Genomic DNA, 10,317 nt, shown 5'->3' with positions numbered 1-10,317 from the left:
ACAAACATGACAAGTGAAGTAGTCCTAAGTATGATTGACCGAAAAAACATGAACAAAAATGATAATATAGGAGATTAGTTACTGTAGATTCAGCCACACATCACAACAGCCACACAGTTCTAAAATAACTTTTAAACAACAAGTATACTAATTAAACCGTAAATAAGAAATGTGTTTCTTCAATATTTATAAAACATTATAAGACAACCTTTTAGCTGCATTGTATTTCTCAAATCAAATCAAATTTGTATCTACTACAGGTGTAGACCTTACCGTGAAATGCTTACTTACAAGCCCTTAACCAACAATGCAGAATTGTTTTCATAGTAAGACAATAAATCATGTAAAAATTGAGGTAATATGTACATGTAGGTAGGGGTAAAGTGACTGACTATGCATAGATAATAAACAGTGAGTAGCAGCAGCTTAAAAAGAGGGTCAATACAAACCGTCTGGGTAGCCATTTGATTCACTCTTTAGCAGTGTTATGGCTTGGGGGTAGAAGGTAATGGATGGAGCAATGGTAAAGGAAGAACAATACACTGTAGTTTACTTCAGTTAAACTTTTATTATCTTAATAGGGTAAAAAGGCACAATGAAATATTTACAAATCTAACCTCTACAGTTGAACTATTCAAACAAAAGCAACAACAAAGACAAGCAGGAAAACGGTTACAATATATGTATGGATAAAATAAATGTAAGTATGAAAGTTATATGTTTTCCAAATACTTCAAACACAGTTTCTTCATTTCACCTGAAATAAGAAGCAAATATTTGTTCACTGAAATTACTTCCAATAATTGTGACATCTATTTAGATGCAATTATACATTTTTCTTACCTGACACTTAAGAAATATGGCCTATAAAATAATATAGTTATAATGTAAGTTATATATAGTATATTTAGCTTATTACTGTATTCCCTCTAACTATTATGCCTCTTGCAGAGAATTGCATCAAGTAAAGAATGTATACATTCTTATCTTGCTAGAATCTGTTGACATTGTTAATGAAAGTTCTACCACTTATAAATGGATTGTATGTTTGAATGTGGAGCCATACATAAACATAATAATGCAACCACACAGACTATGGAACTTTCAAAAACAAAATGTCTTCCTTTCACACTACCCTTCCCACACTCCGGTCATGGCTAGGAGGGATACTGCTTCTGTCAGATTAACTTCAAAAGTTTTTTTTGCATTTTAGCTAACCCTAATCTCTTTCCTTTCCTTAACCTAATTCTCCTAACCTGCTATGTTAATTCTCCTAACCTGCTGCATAAGTTCCCCTAACCTGCTACAAAAAGTCAAATCTGACAAAAGCTTATCCCATTTAGTCAAAACCCCACATTCCCAACAAGGTATTACCTTGATGGCAGTTGCTCCAACGCCATACAACAGAGTGATGAGGAAGAGTATGATAAAGGTGAAGGCTGTTTTCCCCATGCTGTCCCTGTCAGTTTCCATGGTGTTGCTGCATGGACAGTCAGTCAACACGATACACTCTGCATGTGGATATGAGAACAGTGTCAGTAGGCAGTCAAGACGGTCACTCTTTACTCTGGTGCCCAGTCCCAAACCCAATCCTAAACCCCAACTTCTGGACACTTCTTGATGGCTCCTAAAAAATGTGTTATATATCTTAGTTCTAATAATAGTTTCTCCATAGCTCCAGCCATATTGTTACCTAGGGGGAGTTTTTACCGTATTGCATGTAGCCTTCATGTACAAGTGAGAGCTAAGGGGCTTTCAAGAAGTGTCATAGGGTTGGGGCTAGGGGGTGATTTTGGAATTGGCATACTTTTAACTGTTTTATGGGAAACCTTGCATAGTACAGCTGTCTCCGGTATCAATCATAGTTGTGTTTCAGATAATACTGTGATATTTGGTAGGATGTGAGAAAACAATATAAAGCATGCATTGTATATTTATTGGCTTTGTGCATGCCTCACCTCCAATGACTAAGTTATAACTGAAAGCATGCAACACATTGAAAATCTAAAACGTGAGGATATCAAACCAGCAGTGAAGGTGACCCTAACTTGCTTTGGCCAAACAACACACTTGCCGATCAATGGGAACTTCCAACTTCTTCTTGGCTTGGCTTGCTTCTTGTGAACGAACCCTAATCATATCTCATCCGTCTCCAAACCCATGGTGGTAGACTTTGAATCAATAGAACAGACATATAGCATTCTACAGGTGAGACACAGTAGAGGGAACAGAAGCACACAAAGCCAAACAACAAGGAGACAGAAACACCTGAACAAGTTCAATGCACTACATCTGATTACACCATAGACACGAGGAGAATCTCTGAAACAGCAGTCAACTGTGTTGCTAATGCTAACGCTACAATTCCATAGGTCATTCCTGTCACCAGGGTAACATTTTAAGAATGTGAGTGGATATCACTTATCTATTGCGTGCTAGACTACAGCTAGGTGTGCAAAATAAGCTTTATACTATTACATTATTCAGTGTCCACCATTACTGTATTCCAGATAGACTTATATTGCATGATAATCATGACCTCATTGTAAATGTAATGCATTAAGACTATGCCTGACTTGTATTGTCTCTTTACCGTTAGTTCTACTAGTGTGAGAGTTGACATTTCCCCCAAAGAGAGATACTGAAGCTCTAACTAACCATCTGCTTTGCACAAAAGTGGGGGGACGGGACAGACATGAGTAGGAACTGCACAGGACATACATCAACAGGTTTATTGATTCAATCTTTTTATTTGATTTTGATTCTGCACTTAAAAGACACACATCATGTCATGTGACAAACACAAACACAAACAACCATATAGGGGCAACACATAGCAACACAACACAAGACAACACATCCTCTACTGGGGCTTGCACGGAGGGACATTCAAGCTGAGGTTGACTAGGTTGGGTTTGTTTGAGGTTCTGTCATGGGTTCTGACAAGCATTTTTGTGGACTTCGGAATGGTTTCATGGTACACTACGCAGCTATACACCTCACCATCCACCATCCAATCATCCATGCCCATGGTGAGCTGACCATATACTGAGTAATATGTCCTTCCTGTCTCAATAGCACTAGTGGTGTTGTATTGGTACTTTGTTGAATCCATTGTGACAAGTTCATCGTTAACAAGCCAAGCAACTAAAACCACTTTGGGGTAGAAGTCCTTGACGTAGCAAGTCAGGGTCACCATACCACTGCTAGTTTCTTCTGTAGGAGCCAGAAGAAACACAGATGGACGCTTTTCATTTTCACCTAGAAGCACAAGAGAACAGTTATGCCTTCTGTCAAAGCTTAGTAAGATATCTGTTCAAAAGTCTTGGAGTGACACGTTGTGCTGATTGGGTTATCCTATAGTTAAGAGACATACAGTATTTTAGGAGTGGCAATGAGCCATCTGCAATTGTGCAACTTTTCAAATGTGTGCAATATCATCGCATGATGAGTGTTAAGGGGAGAAAATAGGTCAAAGGGGTCTATGATGTAAAAACATGTGCTGCCATACGTTATCTATTTAACCAAATGGAAGATCTTTGGGTTATATTGTACTTAATACCAAAGGCTAATCACAACCACTATGTGATTCAGAAACTACACCATCACCTAGAAAAATGACTAGTTTTAAAACACAAACATTACACAAGTCTGTCAATACAAAAAAAAGAAGAAAAAAAAAGAACGTATCTTATTATACAGTAATTGAATTTGAATTTAAAATGGGGTGCCTCACCATTCTGCCTTCGGTATGATTCCTCTTCTGGAGATGGAAGATCTTTGTGCTCCACACTACAGATGAATGTTGTCCCATTACGCCACTCCTCATAACTGATTAGAATCTTGGCAGTGATTGAACGTCCCTCACGTTGGTCATGATCTTCATGGAGGATTTTCTTATCCTCGGTCATCCATTTGATGGTCTGGAAGCCTGCTTGCTTTGAAGTGACCTTGCACTCAAGGGGAACCTTTTCATCTAAGAAGAGGTTCTCTGGAGTTGGCTCAATGAACTGGAATTCAACATGAGGGTCACATACTGTACCTATTGTAAGAGGACACAGGGAAGAGGTTTAAAACATTTGTAATTCAATGCATCATCCCCCTATCAACACTAAAATAAATACATTCTGTTTTGATTATTGTTTCTATTCATGGGGTATTTCTTATGGTCAGTAATTTAGCAAAATGTAAACTAGCAGTTATATATGCCAAACTATATAAAACAGAGACCAGCTGATACAGTGCTGTCCCTGGACAATACCTGATACCAAAAGAGTGTTTGAAGTTAATGAAATAAATAATGCATGTTGAACAGAACCTTCTCTGAGCACTGTTTTAGTGTGTATCATAGCTACCAAGAGGGGACATTTTGATGGATTTTACTCACCAGAGGAGTACTTCACAGTCTTGGTCTGGTTTCCAGATTTGTGCACAAAGCGGCAGGTATACTCTGACCCATCTGTCCACTCATTTTCATCGACGCTCAAGAAGCTGGTTGCGCTGTACAAGGTGTTCTGTTCTCCCTTCTTTTCATCCTGACAGACGTTTTTCACCCCCTTGGCTATTGGCTTATTGTTCTTCAGCCATGTAATCTTATGATCTTTGGGTGAAAAGTCCCTTGCTAAGCAGGCAAAGGAAGCTGTTTGATTGTCTTGCATCTCCTCTTTTGAGGGGGTCATTACATAAAAAGACGGGGAGACGGGCTGAGGCTCAACTGAAAAACAAACATACACATATGAATGCAGAAGCTGATGAACAAAACATATGAAGAGTTTCTTTCCAAAATGCTACATATCCATTTTCTGTACTGTTGGTAAATTAGATTTTATTGTTTAAAGAAATATGAATGAGATTGGTGTGTTTTTTCACCATCTAATCATGGCATGGGGCTGTTCAATTACAGACGTGTTTGTTTGAGATCTATCATTTGATGGGTTCATTTCAGAGACATATAATCATGTTGTTTTGCAAAACGCTATATATTAGCCTCACTCTCAGATAAATAAGTAGTACTGCTAAGTTTTACACAGTGAAATGTAACAAATAATTACATTTTTAATAAAGAACTGTACAAATGATACATTTGTGACATCAATATAAAAAATAAAAATAAATTAATCAATACAGTAATATGAGATCTGCATGTAAAACATTTACATTTGACATTTGAGTCATTTAGCAGATTATCTTATCCAGAGCGATTTATAGTTGGTGCATTCATCTTAAGATAGCTAGGTGAGACAACCACAGATCCGTCATATTAACAGTATACGAACATTCCATTCCTGCTAAACAATGGATATATAGCGTTTTGCAAAAAACTAGTTTTACTACATACCTAAAATTGCTAAAGAAAAGAAAACTGAAAACAGTCATATTTTACATGTGAAGGTAGCCATAAGAAATAATTTCTGGTGAAAAAACACAAAAGTGGAAAAATTTGTGGATATAGTGTTTAAGAAATAAACTCTTCATATACATGTTAACAGACATATACAGATGCTGAGAGAGGAACAAGTATGCCAGAATTGAAAAGTGTTAATATGGCTTCTATGTGTACAATCAATTGGTGTTATTGCAGGGCCCCTGTGGGAATCACGTCCCGCAATTTTCATGCACAATACTCCTGCCAACTTTTAAACTATGCACTTTCATAACCTGTTTTGCTGTTCTACTGTGCTTGCTCTACTGTGTGTGTATTTCTGGAGTGTTGAAGTTGTGGAGATGGAAAGGTCAAAGCTCTGTCCATAAATTGACTTGAATTGTGTCAATTGCTTATGAATGTATTATGTCTTAAATCTGTCGACCAATCAATGTGTATGCCTATATTTATTTATTTATTTATAGGGGACAGTGCACATTAATCAACATCAATATTACAATAATGCAACATCCATGCAAATGTAGCGGGGTTAGCCACAAGCGAATCTGCACCTGTAGTCCCAGGGCAAGTAAGGGAAAATACACTGCCACAATACAAATATGGTTCAATTATTGAAATGATCAAGCAGTTAAGACTGTGGACATCAAAGGATTATGCAGGCGAAGGAAAGAAAACAGGGCTCAAAACTTTGTGCTGGGGAGACATGGCTTAATTACTCAACGACAAGTTACCGCCGTTCCAACCCTCATCCTAGTCTTATCACCTACAGCACAATCAGGCTCATACCTGGCTTGTGTTTGTTTAATTGGCCTAAATGGCTTGTTTTATAGCTGGTGACAGTGACACAAATGTTCCAGCGAGCAATTATCAGCTCTGCAAAGCTCTTCAAGTGGTCATCAACTATCTTAAGATGTAGGCCTAATCATGCATTTGTTGTTAGCCACTTCTATTCATCCTATAACACATTTGTTACTTTAAACGTGCATCAGGTATCTCATCAGACAAGGTGTTTTACTCTATGGCTAGGCCTACTAAGGTACAGAGTTTTCTGAAGTAGACTAAAGATGGATTCATTGGTCCAAGAAACAAACATGACAAGTGAAGTAGTCCTAAGTATGATTGACCGAAAAAACATGAACAAAAATGATAATATAGGTGAATAGCTTTATATTATTTTTCTTGGTCGAAATGAAAAATACTTTTGAACCTTCATGCATAAAGCTTTATACACGCTTTATTACACATGTGAACGCACAATATGCTTTATACAAGCAGCCTATTGTACAGTAGAAGTCCATTGTAATTTCGAATAGCAGCAATGGAATTATATAACAAAACCATTTGCAATTCATCCATACTTCATAAGCTCATCGTCATTGATATTTAAACAATGTAAACAAATAATATTTACAAATTGGGTTTGTTATCAAATCTAATAATCTGCGAATCGATCATATGTTTTTACTATCCTAATACCAACCTAATACTGTATTTTTATTATTGTTATTATAGTTATTATTATTAAATAAATTATCAGTCAATATATAAATAAGACTTACCTGGTTTCTGTAATATCACTTCCTTTGAACCAGCTGAATGTTCCACGGCACATTTGAAAGTCTTCATCTGATCCCAGTCTGATCTCTTTACGAGGAGCTGACTGACTCCCATGTTCTTTTCATTGGTCTGGACCACGGGGTACTGGACAAAGTCAGTCAAGGCACTCTCGTCGGTGTCCTTCCATTTGAAGGTGAGGGAGGCAGGCGTAAAGCCAGTGGCAATGCAACCTAGAGTCATATCTCCGGCCCCGGAGCCACATTGCATCAGAGGGAACAGGGTCGGGGCAGTTGGGGAGGCTGTAAGAGAAATTACGTGTTACAAATAGTCCATAAAGTCCATCAAACTTTTGTTTCCCCTCTCAATATTGGGGATGACATTTAGGCCTAATCAATACAATTTCTGCATGGTAGACTACTAGTCTATGGCAACTCTTGTAGCCTTCAAGAATATAGGCTACATTATGAAAATAATAAATACAAATAATACATAACAAAACAAAATAAATAACAGTTCTAAGGACCTATTCCATTGTACAATCATAATATTTTATTTTGTCTTAACTTTCTTTAGCATTCCTTAGTAGGCCAAATATGTGATTTATTAAGAGACTATGAATGTGTTAGGATAGGATATTATTCATCCCCAAACTGTATCAAATGTGTTATCAGAAATGCCTGTACAGAACTGATATAAGGCAGGTAGGTAGGACCGTATATACTTTTTTGATTTATTAAATATGTATCCTTATATTTAAGAGATCACTATCCAATCTAAACAATGCCTTGCCGTCGAAAAAAATGTGATTCTTACCTGATGAAACGGTTACCATTGTACCCTGACCCCAGTAGTCGAAAGCACCGTAGCACAGTGTTCAATGAACTTAACGAGTGGTATAAAAAAGCATTTTCCCCAGGCTCTATACCCTCTTATTCCCAACCAAAAAGCGCAAAATGAACGCCAACGTATTTCTATTTTTTATATAGTCTATATTGCACTTTTAAAGCTTTGTTTTAAAATCACATGAATTATTTTTAGTTGTTTTTGTCCATATGATAAATATATTTCTTTGTTATAGTGTACCATTACTGTTATTGATCCACAATTCAATTGAGCAAATTTAGCCTAGAATCAAGTTTAAAAAACCTAGATCTATTTGACTATTTGAAAACTCACTTACACATTTGATGAAATCATAATCATTTTCTTACCTGATGAAACGGTAACCATTGTGCCTTTTCCCCAGTAGTCAAAACCATAGTCACAGTGCAATCTTTCAATACGTGCAACGCACAAAAACTAACGCAAGTTAAGACCAGACTTTTGAATCAAAGTCAAAATAAACAGAATATATATATATTTTTTACCTGTGGACACGGTCACCATGGTCCCTTTCCCCCAGTAGTCAAAGTAGTTGTCACAGTGAATGGTCTGACCAATACTTAGTACAAAAGCATTCAAAGTAATAAAATAACCTGAATAGTCACTAGTTATACATCAACTATAAAATCACTTTTTTAGGTCTGAATGTTAAGGCTACTTACCAGAAGTTACCGTGACTTGGGTCCCTTTCCCCCAGTAGTCAAAATAGTCATCACAGTGATGATTGTATATCTGCCCCTAAACTAAAAACCCAACTCATTTCAAACTTAATGCTTCATTAACTTTATTTTGTGGCATCTTGATGGTTGGCTCCTTCCCTGGGGAGACACACTTCCCATCAAAACGGAAGTGTTGCATGAAGTTAACTTTGGCTGAAAGAGTGTGAGTTTTCTTCCTGTCCTTCTTTTTGATAGTGAGCCCCTGAGTTCTTTATCTTTATTTCTGTTTTGAATGTTGATGAATGGGAAGCATCTTGAGCATCATCCTGATAGTTGAGTTATTTATCCTGATAGGGCTATTTCATTCCAGATAGGTGTGACACACAGGACCTACAATCAGTGCTCAAAATCTCTGTCCGTGTTTCACGCTGTTGCTGATAGTTGGTCGTGAATGGTGGCCGTATTTCCCGATTTGACATGAAGAATCTTGGTTGGCGGTCAACGCAGACAGTTAGACGAAAACCATCTTTGGCCGACCAGTGCTTTGCGAGGCTGGTCATGGCCCACATCAAGGCCAGGATGCAAGACACACTGGACCCACTCCTATTTGCTTACCACTCCAACAGATCCACTCAAGATGCCATCTCCATTGTAATCCATACGGCTCTTTCAAACCTGGACAAGAGGAACACCTATGTGAGAATGCTGTTCAAGGACCTGAAGACGGCCCAGTCCATCACTGGGGCCGTGCTCCCACCCGTAAAGGACATTAACTTCAAGCGGTGCCTGAGGAAGGCACGCAACATCATCAAGGACCCAACACATCCCAGCCATGGACTGTTCACGCCTTTACTGTCTGGTAGACGGTATCGGAGCATCGAGTCTCAGACCACCTGGCTCAGAGACAACTTTTACCCACAAGCTATCAGACTGCTGAACATCTGAACCAGGACCGACCACCTGCACACCAACAGTTTCTTTGCACTGACCTTTCGCACCTTAGCGGACATGCACTCGCTCACACATCCACTCACGTGCCCACACAGTCTGTTCTTTCTGCTACTGCATGGGAAGTTTACCGGAGCGCCAAGTCTGGGACCAAAAGGCTGCTGAACAGCTTCTACCACAAAGCCATAAGACTGCTGAACAGTTCATTAAATGGCTACCCGGACTTTCTGCTTTCCACCACTTACCTACATGTAGATAGTACTTCAATCAATCACCTAACCAAACCTACATGTATATATGACCACAATCAATCACCCCAACTACCTCGGTACCAATACTCCTTGTATAAGCCTGTATATAGTCTCGTTATTGTTATTCTATTGTGTTACTATTTTATTTTTATCTATTTTCTAATTGTCATACTTTTTAACTGCATTGTTGGGAAAGGGCTCATAACTAAGCATTTCACGGTAAAGTCTGCACTTGTTGTATTTGGTGCATGTGACAAATAACATTTGATTTGATTTGATATGCACAAACACACACACACACACACACACCATGACTACTGCTATTGGACTTATTTAATTATTGCACAAACTTATTGCTTAATTCAACACTTTTCTCTCCATATTCCCCCTCCCCAGCACATATATACATTTATATTTTTATTCCATTGAACTTAATTAAAAACATTTTTTTTTTACATACTTACTCCTATTCTTATTATTGTAGCCTTGTTGATAGGTGAACCTGCAAGTAAGCATTTCATTTTACTATGTACCATTTGTATCCTGTGCGTATGAACAAATGAACTTGACTTGACTTAATCAGGGTTAAGCAATTCTGGTCCTGTAGAGTGCAGTGTGAACAGACTTTTGTTCCAGC

At 37.9% G+C, this 10,317-nt stretch overlaps 1 gene segment (V, D, J or C); it reads right to left on the bottom strand.

Annotated features, from left to right (window-relative positions):
- Positions 1-552: 552 nt before the first annotated feature.
- LOC311103327 (Ig mu chain C region membrane-bound form-like) lies at positions 553-8,661 on the bottom strand. The segment is given in 6 exons: positions 8,485-8,661; positions 6,943-7,239; positions 4,388-4,714; positions 3,737-4,042; positions 1,375-1,511; positions 553-757 (listed from the first exon to the last, which is right to left on the bottom strand).
- Positions 8,662-10,317: the final 1,656 nt, after the last annotated feature.

This window comes from Coregonus lavaretus (assembly GCF_964263955.1).
Source record: "Coregonus lavaretus genome assembly, chromosome: 28".
Classification (NCBI taxonomy): domain Eukaryota; kingdom Metazoa; phylum Chordata; class Actinopteri; order Salmoniformes; family Salmonidae; genus Coregonus; species Coregonus lavaretus.
The sequence above is the reverse complement of the archived record's forward strand: the minus strand, read 5'-3'. Positions and strand labels throughout refer to the sequence as shown.